Source organism: Cryptomeria japonica, chromosome 9 (genome assembly GCF_030272615.1).
Source record: "Cryptomeria japonica chromosome 9, Sugi_1.0, whole genome shotgun sequence".
In the NCBI taxonomy this organism is placed as follows: Eukaryota; Viridiplantae; Streptophyta; class Pinopsida; order Cupressales; family Cupressaceae; genus Cryptomeria; species Cryptomeria japonica.
Window position 1 is genome coordinate 621,951,868 of NC_081413.1, and position 15,869 is coordinate 621,967,736.

Sequence of the window (15,869 nt, forward strand, 5' to 3'; positions counted from 1 at the left end):
CTTTACTTCTTTAGTCTAAACCTTTTTATTTTCTGGATCTACCGATCTATTGAACCCTTTAGTGATTTCTTCTGACTTCCAAATTTTTTGTTGGAGCCTTTAAATGACTCTTTGTTTTTTTTTATCTCCTATAAACTGCTAATTCTATTTTTAAATGGCTTTGGTGGTGGCTTCTACTTCCATCAAGTATAGTCCTTCTGCAACGGATTCAACACCTCTATCCTCTTCACACTAACGCTCTCTCTTTTCTAACTTTGGTAACAACTTACACAGATGATTCTCCTTTTGCATCTTCAAATATTCATGCTTAGTTTTGTTCTGCAAAGTACAATCAAACTCCTCTATACCCTAGATCGTCTTGCTCTGATACCAAATCAAAGAAAAGGGGGAAAACAAAAATAGAAAACAACCATAAACATTTCTATTTTAATAAATAAAATATTGCAAGCTATCATCTAAGCTTCAAATTTTTCCAGTTCAAACACAAATGAATATTCTTCATACATAGATTAATGATGTCATAGATTATTGTATTTAATATACTTACATAATTATAAGTTACATCACAAATTACATCATTATAGACTGCTCCTTGAACACTTCGAATTGGACTCTGACAAGAGTAAATGTAAAACATAGATATATGTATTATATAGTGATGCAGTGAGAAACCCACCTAGATTTGCAGCTTAGAATTCAACACACACTGATAGTAAGAAAAACACAGGAAGCCTCTAGTTTAACATTAAAATCAGTCTAAAATAACTATAATTTTATTCATGCATATTCAAATGACATTACAATCACAAGCCTGTAATGGCCTTCAAACACAATTCATAACTATATGTATTTTCTCTATTCAAACATAATTCGTAACTATATGTATTTTCTCTATTCAAACACAATTCATAACTATATGTATTTTCTCTATCTTTGGGTCTGCACCTAGTTCTATCCTTCACTAGATATTGTACATAATCTTTTCCATAACAAAATGTTCTGCTCTATCACACAACAAAAAATCTTCCTTCAGACAGCTGCACACTTCTTTTTTTTTTTTGATTTTCTTTCCTTCTTTAGCAACTCTATAGCCTCCCTTATCTCCCCCTTTTTTTGCCATACCCAATCTATCATCTCGTGTGAATTTGAACCCCTCATCTTCTTTTCTATTAGTCCACTCTCTCCTATTTTGGGCCTCTTATGGATATTAGTTAGCCTTCATAAATTCACCATTGAATTAGTGTGCCCAACTAATGTAACACTCGCTAGCTATTTGTGGTAAACCATCCATGTCATTTTTGAATTGCTAACCAAGGGATGATAGTGTTTAACAATGCTTGGATTTGTAAAGGAAAATGGTAAACACATGGAAATGGTCTATGTTTCCATAATCTCACAAAAATCTTTATTAATTGATGGATGCCCATACCCTATTTTGGATGCTCATATTTTGGCATGAGTAGGCAAGATGCTCCTGCATCAGACACCCATGGTAGAAAGAAACTATTTCCTGAGTTAAAGTTGGAAACATTTTTAAACTTTATGCTTGTCTCGGATCCATCTCTCTTCTTTGTCCATTGGAATCCACTAATTCATTTCTTTCAGTAATCTCATACCATTATTCCCTTTCATATCCAGTCTTCTACTATCATTCATGGAATCCAAATTTTCAGTGTTTACTTCCTGCCAATATAATCCATCAAAAGTAGATAAAAAAAGTAGATTTGTACTTCCTTTTTCAATGAAATAATTTTTTTCGATTACCTCTCTTTCCACTATGTCCCCTTCATGAATTTCCATTATTTTAGTGCCTTCTGAAAGATACAACATCATTGCAATCTAATTTCCTCCATTCAAAACAACATTAGTAAAATTATCAAAAGATCCATTATTCTCATCTCTTAATAAGGATTCATGGTGACTCATCAAGGGACCTTGATTGGTACTATTCTCAACCAAAGATTTACCAGAAAATTCTCAATTTACTTTCTCATCGTCATTTTCAAATTTGACTTCATCAAGGTTATCAATTGTTGCAATTATTTCCTCTATCTCTTTACAATAATTCACCTCAAAGAACACATAAAAATATGATTTTACTTACCTTATGCTACAACCTTTGTCCTACCTGAAATCAGTTCTTTCCATTCTCTATCAAATGCTTCAATAAGCTCCAACAAATCTTCCTTCTCAACTTCTTCTTTGTTAGCTTTAGCCAAAATAACATGTTCATGCTTCGGGCCATCTTATATTATCTACTAAATAAATTCTTGCATTCCTACATACATTTTCTATCACACCATGTAATGGCTTCAACTTATGTTTCACTCCATCCTTCATCAATGAGTAAACATTGGTGTATCCATCATGTATTACTTTCCTGTCAAATTGCCAAGGCCTCCCTAACAAAATATGACATGCATTCATAATATCACACATTATCTCATCATAATATGTTCCAATATAAAAATTTACCAAGCTTTGTTCACTAACCAAAACCTTCTTGTCATCTTGTAATCAAGCTATCCTATATGGATGTGAATGCCTCCTTCTTTCAAGAAACAATTTCTACATCATCTCTTCAGAAAAAAAGATTATCGGTACTTGCACTATATATAATAACATTACATACCTTTTCTTTACACTTGCATCTTGTCCTGAATAGGTTCTTTCTTTGATCAGATGCATTGTCTTCACTCACCAATGCCCTTCTTGTCACTAGGACTTAATGTTGGAATCCAAGAATACTAAGAGGGGAGGGGTGAATCGGTGTTCTTCCAGTATATTCAATTTTAACCTTATTATAATATGCATTCACCAACCGGTAAACCGGTACATATGTAATTGATAGATGTAAAGAAAACAATGAACCAATCACATAAATGAACACCATAACATAGATAATTTATACATGGAAAAACTCAAAGAGGAAAAGACATGGTGGGATTTGTGACCCACAATATTGATCCACATGCCATATGAAAAGATATTACATAATATAGGAGCCTGCACATGCAAGAAGGCTTACTAGCTAGAGCACATTTCTCATCACAAAGGATTCTCACTGACTACAGTCACTTTGAATAAGAAAATATAAAATAGAACTCATTTAATGCATCTGCTATGCCTGATTGAGTTTCGGTTCAAGCTCTAACTGTTCTGTTTCTGTAACCCTAAACCCCTACCGGAATAACCTTCACATTACTTATCTAATCACACAACATCCTCATTACAATCATATCACAAAATGACCTAATAACTAACTTATATACCCTTATATTCCTTCATGACTCATGTTGCCTTACATTACAAAAATAATTATACATGTTGGCTCATTATATATATATATAAATAACAAAATGAATTACCAATTGCTGAATCTCCCAATGATGTCGGCCTCCAATGTCAGTACTCTATATGTCAATCATGTTGATATTCATAGAATCCTTCCTACAGGTGAAGATACCTGTTGGTGCCAGTGAAGTGTTTGTTGGTGAAGTACCAAACCAAAGAATGAAGCTGTAACATGCTGCCCTCAATGAAAACATATGAAACCAATCAAATGAGTGGCAATTTCCAATAATATATACCTTTGGAGTTGATGGCAAGACTCATGTGAAAAATGATAATGGTTTCCATCCATCAAATTCACCCTAAGACTACTCCCTCTGAGCTGAATATTCATCTCTGATCATGATTTGTACAAATACTCCATATCTCTTGATGTCAATGATATATTTTTCACCTATACCTCCCCCTTTGACATCAATGCCAAAAAAAACAACCAAAAATGAGGACAAAAAATGAATTTTTGTACAAAGAATATGTCCCAAAACACCTTACCGTAGCTGAATATACTTCAAAATTTTCAGATAGGCTTTCTCCAAAATCTCTAGATAAGTGTCCCAGTTGGATTTGAATGTGCCATATATAGATACAAGTCCATTAAGTATATAAGCTTGGGACTCTTTCTCCTTAAGCTTTGTCGGTGTGGGCTTACCAACAATATCAATGCATTCCTTCTTATGTACACTCAACGAGTCTAACCAGGGACTAACCAATCCTCGAAGCCCTTTATCTCTCCTTATGCTTTTGTCTCTTTCCCTTTCAAGAGATGAAATTTGAGCTTCTAATACCAAAATTTTTCCATCAATAGATGTAGTCAAAGAATTGGAACCATCAAAAGAATTGACTTTACCTATAATTTTATAATGAGAATATTTAATCCCTTTATCTATATCTGTAGTAAGTAATCTAGTGTTATAGAATACTCTATATATATTTATACATCGACTTAAAGCATTATCAATTAACTTCAATTTTTCAATAATTTATTTCTTCTTTGATTCAATCAACTGATCAAAAGTGGCTCTCTTGGCTTGAGTGAATCTTTCCAATGCCTGTTGGTTAGATATTTCCTCTAGTTATTGAAAATCCTTAGAAATGTGCTCAGTAATTATTTTGAGCTTAGGGGATGGGTTTTCTCCTTTGTCAAACTGGCACTTTGGGACAAGTCTATGCAAAATTGGAATTAACTGATCAATTATTCCTTTATCCATTGATCCTTCCTTCATCATCTTCTGAGCAACTATCATCATAAGCTTAGTAGAACTCATCTCAGTTATGCTCTTCTACTCTACCTAGGAGGTGTCAATTGATAACAATGATGTGTTGGTTATCGCTTCCCTTTCAGATTCCTCTCCCTTTTCATTTGATGGTTTCTTACCTTTAGTAACATCCTCTATTACACTAGTGGCTTCGCCACTTGGTGCAGTATCTATTACTGCAGATTCCACACGAACTGTATCCTTAACCTGTACACTCTGATTTGAAGGACTATTGTCCTCAACATCTGTAACCTGTATATTCTGTGTATCTACCAATATATGTACATTATCTACTTGTGTCAGGGGCTCTACATCCAATTCATTAGTATCTTTTAAAATTGTAGGTGGGGTACCTACTATACCTTTGCCTTTCCCTTCAACCCGGATGTTAGTAGTCTTAGTCTTGGCTTTCAGTGATGAGAAGAAACCAGGGTTATCAACAAAGAATTGAACCCATGCCTTGTAAGTTTCAGTGATTATTTCATTAACCCTTCCTTCCATAAAACTAATTATCATGTGCTTGCTATGGAAAATTGTTCTATTAGCAATTTCAAGGGTCATATCCAACTCATTTAGAGTAATTGAACCAAAAGTAATTAATAACTCTTGATTTTTTATGTGCTTATCCTCCTCCATAGCAGATAGTATCCTAGCATCTAGATTGTCATACATTTGTGTCGGTATTTGCTTCTCAATTTCTAACAAAGCCTTATTAAATATATTCAGGTACAACAAAACTGCTTCCTTAATTTCTTTATGCTCATCATCATCTAAGTGCTCATAATAATACTGTACATTTTTCAATATATCATCCTTGGTGATTTCATCTATCAGTTCTGCACAAGTCTTGGGTCAGATTATAGATACATTACCAGATACATTAGCATCTATCTGTACACGATGGTGCAAAAGGTGTAAGAGATGTTTCCTTTGGAGCTCTTTTCTTTATAGGTTTGTTGGCTGTTACCTTGATTGTGACCTTTCTTACTGGTTTCTTACTCGCTTCCTCCTTAGACTCCTCACGTTTCTTACCCAATACACTCTTGAATGCTAAAGGAGTGTAATATTCAGTTCCAAAGTCTGATGTAATAGGCTCAATGAATATTTCAGGGTCTTTCCTTTTCCTTCATTTTGTCAGAACAACATCCATTAAGGCCTTGATGTATTGGGATACTTGGTCAACAAATTTGATGGCTTTACCTCATTGTTTCTCCCTCTTCTTCCTATTGAATTCATTTTGAACCTCTTTCTTCTTTTGCTTTTTAGTACCAAAAGACTTTTCAGCCTCTTTAATAGGAGCATCAATAAACATTTTAGCATAAGCATCCATAATCATAGCATCAACCTCATATCCCATCTCCTCTATCCATATCTTCTAGGGTTTAGCTACTTCTGTTAAGGTTTTATCCTTTTTGACCATAAAGAAAATCTCGGTTGAGTATTTCTCAACAATGTGTTTAGGAACCATCTCTGTAGATTTCACAACTTTCTAAAATGACATGAAGTAAACCCAAACCTTATCATCTTGCAGGCCACCTAAGCTAGCCATAGATTGCTTCAATTCTTTGCCTATTGGGATATCAAATGCCCACTATCTCTTCCCAAAATTGGGAGTTTCATTAGGGAAAAATAGCATCAAGAAGACAATGAGATTCCCATACCAGAATATCCCCTTTTCCTCTCCTTTAATCTTTCCAAGGTTAATTAAGAACTCATCATTCATCCATCCACATAGATCTATATTCTCATTTTCCCTCATAATTTTATGTGTGGCATATATGCACGAGCTAAAAATAGAATTGAGATAATTAGATTGATTTACCTTATACCCAATAATCATGCTTCCAAATCTAATGTCTCAATTAGTGATTGTGCTGATCCTTATTGATCGTCGATCTGAAGTTGTGCCAGTGAGTTTGTTAACCTAATCATTTAAAATCTTTTTCTCTGGACACTGACCAATCTAAGGAAAATCAGTGATGGTCCTAATGGCCTCGTTCATGATATTATATGGCCTATCCAACCAAATTAACTCTCCATGAACTCTGCTCAGTACATATCAGATGATCTTATCTTTGAATTTAGGGATATCAAGAATGCCAATAAACCCTAGACCCTTAATGTGCTTATATTCAGGTTTGATCTTTCTTGAGTCACCCATCAACTCATTCATATACATATTCTTGTTGTTATTGGTACCCAGATCCTTAATGTGGTAGTGAATATATTTTCTAACATCTTCCACATAAATAACTCCTTTCCGAACATGAGAAAATGCACCAACCAAATCATCCAAGGTGGCAATATGCTGGCATTGCTTGAAAATTGTCTTGGGATGATCCTTAACCTCGACAATAGTTGGATTTGAATTGAATGTAGGTGCATAGGATGATCCAGCTTCCACGATTAAAGATGATTGTGATTAATACCTGAGAAATGGTTTTCCGTGAATAACCTTAGAGAATTCTTCTAAGTGATGGTGAAATCGTAGATGAATATTTTTATCATACTAAATCGCCTTAGACTCACTTTGTATCACTCTTAATCACTTTGAATTCAAGGTGATAAAAAATGAAGTGGACTCAATTTTTTAACGTTTGAAACCCACTAAGCTGCCATTGATATGAATGTCTTTGGGTGGAACATATCAGATCTCGGTCGAACATCTCCATGCCAGATAAACCTTTTCCAATGTCTAGAACTTCTTCTAGATCTCCTTCCCATGACATATACAATGTTTTCATGAAATTTTCCTACCCCTAAGGCATCTGCCTCAGTTTCAAGATGAGCTTCTTGTCGGTGGAGGAGCAATCTCCTCTATCAGTTGAGTAATCGAAGCAATTCCATCTACTGATTGATCATCTGGCTTCCTAACCCAGTTCTTGGTATGATCTTGTTGGATTTCATTGATCTGTTCTTTCCCTTTATCATTTTATCCATCATTGTTAACTAGTGGATTTTTTCATCTACAAAACTTAGCTATGTCCAATCTTGTTACATGCATAGCATGTAATATTGTTCTTTTGAATTGCTTTTTTATAACCGGTATAATTGCTTGACCTTCACTGATTAGCCATATGTCCAAATTTTCCACATGCATGACATTTTACATTTATTATGCAATCTTTTTTCTTATGACCATACTTATTGTATTTGGAACATTGATCGAGAGTAGAGTTATAGTTTTGATTTGCTCTATTTCTATATTGTCTAGCCATATGACCAAATTTATTACAAACAAAACATCTACCATTGAATTTGTAAGCATTAAGCTGCCTTACCAGTGTCTTTTGGTTCTGATCTTCATTTGCATTACCAGAACTTTGACCTTTCTTAAATCCAAGTATACTATATCTCCATTCTATCTTTGGATTTTTATCAACACACCTAAGAGATCAGAGTATAGAGTGAGCAGAGAGGACTCAACAATGATGGCATTAGTGCATAGATTCAATCATGTTCGTCGATATCAAAGGCCAACAGATACAAGAGAGCTGGTAAGTACCACAAAACCTCCTTGTACTTTGTTGCATTAATTGTTGTCATAAATGCATGTTAGGTAGAGTAATAAATGTGCAATAGGTATGTTGCAAAAAATGTCAAGTGGGTCAAAATATGGGAAGCCACGCCTGCATTGATGCCAGGCACATCTGAGTAGGCTAGGCGCATCCATGTTTGTGCCAGGTGCATCTATGAGTGCAATAGCGTCTATGTCAAATGCGAGTGGATCTGCGAATTTTAGGCACGCTTATGCATGACAAGAACATCTATGCCGAACAGAAGCACATTTGTGTGATTTAGGCGCATTTAGGAAGTATGCAAGCGTGTTTGTGTCTTGAAAGCACGTTTATATCTTGAAAGCATGTATATTTTTCCTTGTATAAATCGCCATTTATGTGATAAATATACGTTGTCAATTGGATAAGCTACTAAGAGGATACACTCAAGAAGGTCCTCTAGAGAAGAATAGGATAGCAGATAGGGCTAGGATTGACAATTTTGTGATAGAATATACATTGCCAAGTAGGAAACTACTCAAGAGGATACACTCAAGCAGAGGCCCTAGGATAGGATAGAGCAAGGTACTTTGTGATGAACAGGGAGTACCAAAGAAATTGATAATTCTATGATAGAACATATGTTGCCAATTGGATAAGGAAGAGATTGACAATTCTATGATAGAACATATGTTGTCAATTGGATAAGCTACTCAAGTGGATACACTCAAGTAGGTTGCCTAAAAGATAAAAGATCAAAGTAGCACTTTGTGATGAATAGGGGGTACTACTAAGATAGAGTGCCATTTGATAGATATAAGCAATAGGATAAAAAGAAACACTTTGTGATGAACAGGGAATGCTAATAGGATAGAGTCCCATATGATAGATATAAGCACTAGGATAAAAGAGCAACACTTTGTGATGAACAGGGAGTACCACTAGGATTGACACAGTTGATTTTCTTGACTGCAGGAGGACTTACCTATGTAGGAGTCACGTGAGAGATTCCCTTCAGCTCAGAGTTTATGACCAGAGCTGACATTTGAGGATAGAGAAGCAGTTGAGCCTATGGGCCTATGATATATTATTTATGTGCCTGAGTTTCGGGCAAACATGCGATTGTTGATTGCATTAGCTGAGAGATGGCACTTAGAGACATGCACTTTTCATTTTCTGATGGGTGAGATGACAGCCACCTTGGAGGATGTATATAGGATATTTTGGATACCGATCATTGGGGATTTGGTTCCTTATGATAAAGAGGGAGATAGGGATGCACTAAGATGAGTATTTCAGGATCTAGGACTAGAGATGAGGGTCATACATGTGGCTTGGGACACCATGACACAAACAAGATTGGCACTACCAACAGTATTGGTAGGAGTGATCTGTGGGTTCCTATGTCTGGATAGGGTGACACGAGGGTTGGCTATGGGATGGGGCAGGCCTCTAGAGACATTGGTGACTAAGCACACCAGGTTTACATGGGGATTGTGTCTGCTAGCACATGTGTATTATGAGCTACATTAGTTTGTGTATCACAGATCATTAGGATTAGGATGCGGAGTGACATTACTACAGGTATGGGCATATGAGCATCTTCGAGTGACATGGTCGATACATTTTAGAGGCAAAGGACATGGGCGCAGTTTTGTGCATCTTTATGATATGATTACATCCCAGCCATGGATTGGGAGGCTGGAGTACTAGCATCGAGTTATTGATGAGATAGATAGCGTGGTATGGAGGCCTTACCGAGACTGTGAGAAGTGGGAGGATAATGTAGAGGAGCTACCATATGTATTCCAGAGTAGATATTTGATAGGTCCGACTCCATATATTATTGAGTGGTAGTTGATAGGCAGGGTGTGCAGGTAGTTTGACAGAATACAATGAATGCCATGGGGTCAGCGATCTATGCACAAATAGTGAGAGATCAGGCTCATTTTAGTCCATTGCTTTCTTATGATCAGGCAGTGACATAGCTATAGGAGATGGTTCCCATGCCTTGAGACATATGAGGAGATAGGATACTAGAGAGACCTATACTATGGAGTGGTGCCACTAGATTAGCTGGCTAGGAGCTTTTAGAGACCATCGCGGATGATGATGGCCTTTGGAGGGAGAGATAGGTGACAGGCATCTAATGGTGGGGCCATGGGTCCTCCACCACCACCAGATAGAGAGGGTAGGAGATATGATCCTGGGGTGGGTCCTTCTAGGGCTTAGACTGCATTGAGGATAGTCAACTCTGAGGGAGAGAGTTCATCATAGCCTTAGAGGGCTCCCTATGTATCAATTTTGTATGATGATGTAGACACCTTTGGGTGATTGTAGCCATATGTATTTTTGACATCATTGTATCATGACACTTATGATTTTGAGATATATATGAGATGATTCATCTTTGTGATAGCTATATGCATGTGTACCTATGTGATGTTGGTTCTATGTGATATATTTTGCTATGTGATGCTTATGATATGAATATAAATATGTACATGATAAAATGCAATATTTTTATTCTTTTATATTTTAAAATGTTATGCAAATGCAAATGTGAATGTATGAAATGCAGATGAATATGATAATGCAAATAACTATTTACATGATGAGAATGTATAATGTGCTAACATGTGTTGTGTATAGGATGTGCTGCAATTGCGATATCTATATGTATGTATGAAATGCTAACATGTGATAATGCATGTGAAAAACTACATGAGATGCAAATATTTTTGGTGTGTCATTATACTCAGTCATGTAATAGCACGCTACATAGGCTCAAGAAGGACAATGGAGGTCAATAAAGAAAGGGGGATGTAAGATAAAAGATATGAAAGTGAAAAGAGCTTCTTTTGCATTATTATCATTGAGCTTTATTATGGAAAATAGGTTATGACAATCGAGGTATATGTTTGACCTAGAAATTCATTGTACCTATTTGCATGGAGATCAAATAGTTTCAAACAAGGAATGCCCCAGTTCATACTAGACTCACAACGTCCTCATATCCTTGGACAAGTTATAGAATTACTAAGAGACAATCCATAGACAACAAAGAAAAATAGGTGATTATACACCATCCATGCCTTTCTAGCCAAAGACATGTTGGAGATAAAATCTCTAGTCAGAAACATCCCAAAAAAGCTAAAACACATGTCACCAAAAAGGTAAAATCAAAAGAAAAACCAAGACTCGACACCAACATCCACTGTAGTCCTCAATTTTAGTGTCTCTTGTCACTTGTATAAGTCTTATTTGATTGTGGTCACAATGTTTTCATTCACAAAAGGATAGATAGCACTAAAGCATAATGTTGTCTGAGTTTGTTAAAAGATTTGATTTGTTGAAGCACATTTCTGTTGTGTCTCATCTGAAACTAACTGAATCTATGAGGCTGATTTACCTCTCTTTTATTTTCAATTTTTTTGTGTCACAAGGTTCCTATTTGCCAGGTTTTCACTAAGCAACGATTTTTTTTATTTTTTATGATTTTTGAATTTTTTGGTATTTTTAATTTTTTTGATATACTGAAGAGCTATGTGTAAAACCTACAAAGGTGCATGCTATTTATAGGGTCCTTTAAAGGTATTCTCTTTGGGGTTGAGAGTTGATATGCACCGGATCCATAGGTTGTTGTGATGATGTAAGGACCAAGCCAATTTGGTTCGAACTTGCCCTTCTTCTCTTTGTCTTCCTAATTTTTAGGATTTTCTTTAAGAACTAAGTCACCTACCTTAAATGTGTGAGGCTTTACCTTGTGATTGTAACTGCAACTCATTAATTGTTGATAATCCTTGAGATGATTAAAAGAAGTTTGTCTTCGTTCATCCAATAGTTCAAGTTATTGTAAGTGAGAGACTGTATAGTCTTCATCACTGATAATGTTTTGCAAAGAGACTCACAAAGATTGTAACTCGACCTCAATAGGAAAGATATATTTGGTGCCATAGACAAGTGAATAAGGTGTGGCTCCAGTAGGTGTATGAACACTTGTTTGATAAGCCCAAAGTGCAGGATTAAGTTGAATATGCCAATTTTGGTCAGTGTCATCGACTGTCTTTTTGAGGATTTAAAGAATAGTTTTATTAGATGCCTCAGCTTGACCATTACCTTGGGGGTAATAGGGAGTGGAGAAATGATGGGAAATATGGAAGTGATCACAAAGTTCACGAACATCTTGGTTAAGGGACGTTCATTATCAGTAATGATGGAAAGAGGAATACCGTATCGGTAAATGATATAATTGAGAATGATTATAGCAATCTATTTTCCAGTGACTTGTGTAAGAGGCACACCTTCAATCCATTTTGTGAAATACTCTGTGGTAGTGATAATGAATTTGTGGCCATTGGAAGGAGGGTGAATCTTGGCTATGAGATCAAGTCCCTACTGACAAAAGGGCCAAGGAGTTGCAATCGGTTGAAGTTCTTGTACTGCCGCATGAATAAGGTATCCATGAATTTGACATTGCTTACATTTCTTGACAAACTGATATAAATATTTTTTTATATTGGACCAGTAGTATCTAGTCCTAATGAGTTTCTTCGCTAAGGTAGGACCACTAGAATGTGGACCACATATTCCTTCATGAACTTCACGTAATGCAATCTGAGCTTCGTCCCTTTCTAAAAATCTAAGAAGAGTTCCATATAGACCTTGATGGTATAGGATATCAGCTAAAATGACAAATAAGGAAGATTAGCGAATAAAAGGGCAATGTTGGTTGTTGGATAAGTCAAGAGGAAGGGTGTTGTTATGAAGGTATACAAAAATGGAACCATATAACTGGGAATCCAGACCAACGACATATAACATCTAAGTAGGAGTGATCTCATACGAGGGAACCAAAAGGTTATCCACCAAGAACTCATAGCAGATTTCATTCTGTGGTAGGTTGATCAGTAAGGCAATAGTAGCCATGGCATACACAGCTCAATTCTACTCTCTTGGTATATGCTCAAAGGTTATCTTCATGAAATATTGCTTGAAGTCATCTACCATTTTCTTGTAAGGCATTAATTTTTCATTCTTTATTTGGTAGTAATCGGTTGCTTGATGAATTATAAGTTGACAGTCCCCAAAAACATGAATTTCTTGGATCTTCCACTAAACTACAATCTGTAATCCAGTTGTTAATGCCTTGTATTCTACTATGTTATTAGTGCAAGGAAATGATAATTGGTATGATTTGGGAATGGAATCTCCTTGAGGTGTGATAAAAAGGATGCCAACTCCCGCACCATGCTGCATGTATGAGCCATCAAAGTACAATTGCCAAGGTTTTATGTGTGATACCGTCAAAATGGATTCATCTGGAAATTATGAAGTCTGAGGAGCATCATCTATCATGGGTACATCTGCTAACTGATATGCGATAGATTTTCCTTTGATCACTTTTGTATTCACATATTCAATGTCAAATTCACTCAAGCGAATCACCCATTTGGCTAGTCTGCCAGTAAGTGTTGCCTTATTAAGAAGATATTTCAATGGATCAATCCTTGCGACCAGCTTAGTTTTATGAGTTAGCATGTAATGTCATAATTTCTGTGAAGCAAAAACCATAAAAAGACACACATGCTTAATTGGTGTGTAATTTAGCTTATAACCAACCAAAGTATGATTGATGTAATATACTGCCTTTTCTTTGCCCTTGGCATCTTCTTGCACTAGCAGTGCCCCTAGTGCTATTGATGTAGCTGATATGTAGAGTAAAAGGGGTTGTTCTGGGATTGGTGGCATCAAGACTGTTGGATTCAAAAGATAATCTTTGAATATCTGAAAATCTTGTTAACAGTTATCATCTCATTTTAATTTGATGTTTTTGTGTAACAAGTGCTAAAAAGGATGACATTTATCTACAAGTTGTGCAATGAATCTTTGTATGGACTGGAGTCTTCCTTGTAAAGACCAAAGTTGACTGATATTTCTTGGTGGTGGAATTTTTAAGATTGCCTTGACTTTGGCAGGATCGGCTTCAATTTATCTTTTTGAAATAAGGAATCCAAGGAGCTTCTCGGAGGTTACTCCAAAGACACATTTCTTGGGATTTAGTCTTACTTTGTATTTTTCCAATCGATCAAAAACAACTAAAAGGATGTCTAAATGTGTATCTATTTCTATTTATTTTCCCAAGAGGTCATCAACATAATATTCTACAGTTACATGCATGAGATCATGAAAGATAGTAGTCATTGCTCATTGGTATGTAGCACCTACATTATTTAGCCCAAAGCGCATAACATTCCAATAGAAAGTTCCCTAGGGACAAGTAAATGTTGTTATGTGCTGATCCTCAGATGTGATTTTTCTTTGATTGTAGCCAGAGAATCCATCCATCAAAGATAACATTTCATGACCTGCTGTGAGATCTATGATTAGATTGATTTTTGGCAATGGAAAGTCATCCTTAGGACAAGATTTGTTAATGTCTCTAAAATTTGTGCATATTCTGATGCTGCGATCCAGCTTACTGACTGGTACTAGGTTAGAGATCCATTCAAGATAATCAATTGGCCATATGAATCTGACATCCAACAATTTTTCAAGCTCTGCATTGACTAATAATGGCACTTGTGGATGCATCTATCTTAATTTTTGTTTCACTAGCTTTGCTCCTGGTTTTACTGTCAAATGATGCATTACCAAATCCGGATCCAATCCAGGCATATTAGTGTATGACCATGAAAAATTTATTTGTCGCTCTGTGAAGAAACTTATGAATTTTGATCTTTCTTTCTCTATCAGAGATTGTGCCAGAAATATGTTATGCAAAATCTCTTTTCTACCAATGTTTGTTTTGATGGTCTCCTCTATTGACATGGATGATTTTTCTTCATATGATGCTAGGAGAATGTCAAGCCTTCTATCTTCAAGTGCCTCAAAGAGGTTTTCACCCTCAGATACATCCTTTCTTTTTACTTTTTTGGGGTTAGACAGTGCCACAATGTGGTTTTCACCATAAAACCCATGATTTGTTTTTATTTTTATATTTTTGTGACTAGAAGGCCCAACACCCTCACCAAAATGTGTCACATTGTTCAGTTCTATTGTGTATCCTTCTTTATGGTTCCCAAGTAGAAGATCATCTCGTATGCCTAAATAATCGATAAAGCCTTCATCATTTTGAAATGTGTTGAATTGTATAGGTCCTTCATGGTCCCAACCAATAAGTTGGTGGTGGACAAGGGGAAGGCCTTCAATGTTTTCAAAGTCAGTGGGTGTTAGAGTGTAGAGATAGTTATATTCAGGTATGTCAAGGTAGTTGCCGAGGTCATCGTTGGCACTCTCCTCATCTGTCTTGATCGTGAATGAGTCCAATTTGTCATCACTACAAGTGCATTCTGGAATGGGTGTCCTCATTCTTTATGATTTGGACCTAGAACCTAAAGACAAAGACTGTGTGGGATCCTTAGAGGTTGTTTCTTGACCAACTCTGAATTTTCTAAAAAATTCCTCTTCTTCTGTGGGTTCACCTGGTTCTCTGAATGTCTCAGTGAGTTCATAATCACTAGAGGATTCATCCAAACCCAATTCCCATTCATTAGAGTATGTGGAATAGAGGCTCTCTTGTTGACCTTCGGAAACCATGATTTATAATTCTTCTTCTTCCCTTCGAGTGTTTACCCTGGAAGATATGAAACCAAGCCCTTTCGAGCATTGATTTTTAGATGTCAATTCTAGTTGTAAAGGTTGAGTGATACCTTCCTTTCTTAAGCCAAGAGGGCTTTTACCATTGTACCCAAAATTTTATAGG